The 5,496-nt window shown below is 40.2% G+C and overlaps 1 pseudogene; it reads left to right on the forward strand.

Moving 5' to 3' along the window:
- Nucleotides 1-2,290: 2,290 nt before the first annotated feature.
- LOC101053787 (ubiquitin-conjugating enzyme E2 variant 1 pseudogene) lies at nucleotides 2,291-2,728 on the forward strand (annotated as a pseudogene).
- The last annotated feature ends 2,768 nt before the right edge of the window (nucleotides 2,729-5,496 follow it).

Genomic DNA, 5,496 nt, shown 5'->3' on the forward strand with positions numbered 1-5,496 from the left:
CTAACTCTAGCATTAAGTAGACTTGGAAACTGCAGAAGAGCACCTCTGGGGACAAAATGTGTCCATGTATGATGATGGAGCTACTTTTCTTACGCTGAGAACAGGTATCCAGAACCCCGTGGGGGCTTTGTCACTTCGTGGTGGGATGGATCAGGTAGACAGCTGCACCAGGAAGTGGGAACTATTCCCCCCAGACCCCACCTGTATTCGAACTTGGTCCTTACCCCACTCCACCCTCACAAAAAAAAACTAGTCAAGTCCCCGCTTTTCATTTCTACAGATTGCAATACTCCATGCTGCATATTTATCTGTGAATGAGCATCTGAAAACAGTTTAACCTGGAAAAATGCTTTGGTATACTCTGAATAATTTGTAAGATGAACTGGTTCTTTAAAAAAAGTTCGTAAAAGTCAACTTTAAATTACATAATACATAATTCCACAAAACCCCTGTACTCTCTTCACCATCCCTCCAACACACATACACACAAGGTTACCACGGCTAGGATTTTAGTGTGTATCTTTCCAGAATCCCCTCGTTAAAAAAAAATACACACATATGTGTTAAGCTGGTATATCTCTAGGTTGATTTATAATTATAAAAAATATTATATGTTATATAATATATATTTAATAATCTATTAATGTATAATAATATATATTATGTAATATTAAAAAGGTACAAGGTGACATCAGGAATCGCCATGGAACATCCTCCATAAACACATTACATCAGCCCAAAGGCTGCCAGCTCTACTTCATGCAGAACGCCTGTCGTCCAATGCGAATGTAAGCCTGTCTGTAACAAGGAGCGCTCCCATCACCTCAGCTGATAAGGAATCTTGCTGAACTTGATTCCTTTTCCCTTTCATCTCTCACTCACCTGACTGACCTAGTAAATAAAAGCCCACGCCAACAGGACACTGGAGGGAATGCAGATACAGCCAGACCAGCTCTGGACGGTGAGAAGTGTTCTGCTTGTTGTTTGGGTAAGGCGTGTTTGTTCTGTGGGTCGGGTGGGCACAGAAAACATTCTCTCCTGCTCTATATCAAGTTGTTGCTGAAATGGGAACTGTACTGTGCCTGTGGGTCAAGTATGGTCTTTAAAAATCATCAGCAACATCTTGAACTTTGATATACAAGTTACTAGTATTAACCATTAAACTTCAGAGCACCTTTGTGAGACTGGATCATCCAATGTCTTGGAAGGCACCTGGTACTTCTGCTTCAACTTGTTTTTGAAGGTTGGTGCCTGAGAGCTTTGAAGGCATTTAATCATGTCAAAGAAAAACAGTGACAAGTGTTTTCAGGCAAGCACACAAAACCTTTGTTATTCATAAACTGTGGCAAGTTCTTAAGATAGTATCCACTATTTATCAGAAAATTTATGAGTACTTAACAATATACTTAAGATAGTATCCACTATTTATGAGTATTCACTGTTTCTATGAGACGGAGTTTTGGAATTCCAATTAGAGACACCAGAAACACACCCTTTGCAGCCTGCTTGTTGCAGCAGGCTCTCCCCGCAATCCCCTCCACGATGGCCTCAAATTAACACAAGCAAAACACAAAATCTAGGAACAAGCTAGTTCAGAGCCCAGAGAAGTCCACTCCTTTGGTATGGACACTTGGGGACCTGGTTTCTGGAACAGATGGCATCAATAGGAGTTCTAACGGGGAAAGAACCAAGACACAAAGTGTTTCTCCCAGAGGTGGTTAGCCCCACAGCGGCAGACCTAGAGCAAGGGCAGCAAGCTAGGGAACTAGAGGGTGTCTTCCCGAGTCAGATCCCGAAGGGGCCAGACTAAGAAAGTTCAGGTAGTGTGGCAAGTGTAACTGATGTTTCTTGGGCCAAGCAAAGTGAGAAGATGCTGAAAACACTCCCCCTACATCCTTGGGCCTTTAGTAGCTAAAAACGAAAAAACTACACAGTTAAATGGATGATGTGGACAGCCACTCTAGTATTTAATGTATTTCCTGAGTTACTGTAACTAGAAGTTAACTATGGACAAGTTTAGTTATTTCAGTGGATCTTACACTTTCAACAGAACTTTTGACTGGGTTAGATGGTAGAGATTCTTTTGAATATAACATCCTATTTGTTTTTATGGAGTGCAATTGGGAGCAGGTAGTCTGTCAAAAAGCCTGGCTGTTGGAAAAAGGCTGGAAATTCTTCAGAAATAAAATATTTCTTAAATATATGCTTCCCTTCACCTTGATTTTTTTTTTTTTTTTTAAATAAGCATGAAGTCTCTTAAATGTGAGTTAGGGAGCAACAGTGATGGAAGATGGCAGCCACCATAGGCTTGGGAGTAAAAAAGTCCCTCGCAGTTTCCGAATGCTAGGAGAACCTGAAGGTGGCCAGAAAAGAGGAGATGGCACAGTTAGCTGGGGTCTAGAAGATGACAAAGACATGTCACTTACAGGATGGACAGGGATGATGACTGGGCCTCCAAGAAAAATTTATGAAAACCAAATATCCAGCCTTAAAATAGAATGTGGACCTAAATACACAAAAGTGCCCCCTTTGTAAGATTTGTAATGATAATTAACATGGAGTTAATAATTCCAGTGGAGTGGTGGGCCCAAGATCCATGTCAATGCTAGCAAAATGGCAGAATTCGTAAAGCATCGACGTCATCCTGCAAGAGCTTCAGCACCCAACAATATCTAAAGAAAATATGAAACTCCCTCAGCCTCCTGAAGGACAGTGTTACAGCAATTAATCAAAAAGAAAAGCCATGGGCCTTTCCCTTCCCTACAATTCAATTTAGGGAGTCTTCATTTTCCACGGTAGTAAATTTTCTAGGGAACTAGAAAGGAAGCTCCCATTCAAAGGAAATTTCTCTTAAGATACTAAATGATACTAATTTTTTGTCCATTTGAAATATGTAAGTTGTGCTATAATAAAATATCCTGTCAAGTGTAACTACTGTCAACGTAGTTGAAATTCTGGGATCAAGAAAGTATATTTAAGTTGATTTCCATCGTAACTGGTGGGGCACATTTAACTGTGAAAAAGACACATTGCACTATCACCTTTCTGTTGGGGGCACATTTAACTGTGAAAAAGACACATTGCACTATCACCTTTCTGTTGATTACATGGCCTGGGGGCTCTGCCTTCTCTCCTTACCCCTCACCCAGCTCCTATCCTCCCTGCAACAGCCCTCTACCCTGGGGGACTTGTTACTCTCTTACCCTAAATCTTCCTTTCTCTTGCAAACAAACCCACAGGCTACTGAAAGCAGACTATCCTGTTGGAAAACTTTCTTTACCACTTTTACATTTACTCTACAGATCTCGATTTCAGGGGATTCTTTCCCATCGTTAACTCATTGTTACTTGGCATAATTGAAGTGTACCAGAACTGTTAGAGCAATGGGAACCAATGCCTTGTGATGTAAAATATTCCATCATACATGCTAACTTGATTAAATTAGTGCCATTTTAGTATCTTCTTATTGAACAGAGGTAGATGCGAAGGTTTCAGGCGGCAGCCTGTGGGACTGCTGCTGGGTATGTGGGGTGCTTTGTCTGCCTCCCCGGTTTGTCTTAAATGATGACCCTTCCAAGCCATCATCTTGTCCCCATGCTCCTCCACTCCTACCTTTGACTGAAGCATGGATTATAACCCCTCCACTTCCCTCTGAGATTGGCTTTCAATGAGGAATTTAGGGCTTTCTCCGTATCTTCTCTTGCTCAGCTTTACTGAGGGGTATCTTTTCTTCTCTCCCCCTCAAGTTCCTTTTGGACCATCACCACCCAACACTTTCCATAACACTTTTTTGCTTTGGCCAGAAGCAATTAGGCAAGGCTGCAAAGTTTCTCTGACCTCCCTTGTTTAGTTTTGGAACCACACTTATTTGCTCTTCACCAGACTGGAAAATGAATATTGGGTCCTCAGCCCTGCCACTTTCTGCTGTCATCATCAGCTAATGCATTGTTTTTAGCTCAGGTTTTGATAAAGAGAATTGTCACCAGGGTTACTCAGACCTGCTAGCTCTCAGAGTTCTTGGTGGTTAAATTTGGAGAAAGGCCACATGAAGACACTCATAAGCACACATGATCCCTCTGAAATTTTTTTCTGTAATGATTTTGCTTTTAAAAATTGAAGAAGTTTTAAACAGGGCTGTCATTTGGTCATCCTTGCAATCCACTGGGGTCTAGTTTCGAATGTGACAGCTGGAACAAAACCTTGATCCGGTACATATTTTGGTTTTGGTGTGGAGGTTGCTTCTGAAGATCCTCAGCAGGGATTAAGACCTCGGTGTGCACAACAGACCCCTGAAACTGGCGGGCTTGACCTCCCGGCAAACTGCTTCGTTTTTCCACTTCCTGTTCAGGTCCACTAAATGCTGAAATGTGGATGCATACAGAAATAAATGCAGTTCATGATGTACTGAAGTTTTGTTTTTTTAATTTGGTATTTGTGTAAATCCACCTTCTGAAGCAGCAACTATCAAGTCTGAAAAGCAATTATGTTTCCATTAATGTTTTTCTGGGGAAAAGTTAGTTCTAAGCATTTAACATCCTGTAAGTGAAGTTTAACATAACAGTATTCCATAAGCAGTCTTTTTTATTGTCTATTGCCAAATTTTAAGTGTACTTTTTAAAAAAAATCTAAGTTAGAAACTAATAATTAACAGAGGATCTCTACAGGGGCAGAAATATCATGTCTGGTTACACTGTTCTCAGACAATCATTAAAACTTAGCATTGGCATTAAAGAGGAATACTCTCGAGTTGCTGCTCCTCAAGGAGCAGGTACTCATTCTGCATTAACATAAGCTGATTTTATTAAGAAAAAACACTTAGATATAAGTTCATCAGGATGGCCTTCCAATCTCATGCCTTCAGGTCATACTGACCACATGAATGGTACTTTGATAGTTGAATACAAAGGAGCCACTAAAAGCCTCTGTTCATAATTATCACCTCCAGTTCAAGTCACTATTCTCCTGCTACATGGACCTAAATCAAGAATCACAGCAAATATCTTTCCTCAATTTGCCCTCTTTTCCTTTATCTTCCTTTCTCTTGCAAACAAATCCACAAGCTACTGAAAGCAGACTGTTAAGTATGTTGGAAAGCTTTCCTTACTAATTTTACACTTACTCTACAGATCTTGATTTCTGGAGATTTTACAATAGAGAACTCATTAAGTTATGTGGCATAATCTAAGTGTACCAGAACTGTTAGAGCAATGGGAACCAATGCCTTGTGATGTGAAGCATTTCAAAAATACTCACTTGATTAAATTAATTCCATTTTAGTGTCCTCTTATTGAACATACTTAGTTCTCTATTACTGAAGTCAGATTACATGACAAGTGAGTTCTTTAATTTCATGGAAACTCTGAATACATCACTGGCTTATCAAATAAGAAATTTTCACATATCTATAGGCCCAAAGCCTTTTGTATAAGGCTGATATAGTCTGGCTCTGTGTCTCCACTCCAAACTCATCTTGAATTGCAATCCCCATAATCCTCA

This window comes from Saimiri boliviensis, chromosome 12 (assembly GCF_048565385.1).
Source record: "Saimiri boliviensis isolate mSaiBol1 chromosome 12, mSaiBol1.pri, whole genome shotgun sequence".
NCBI classification, from domain to species: domain Eukaryota; kingdom Metazoa; phylum Chordata; class Mammalia; order Primates; family Cebidae; genus Saimiri; species Saimiri boliviensis.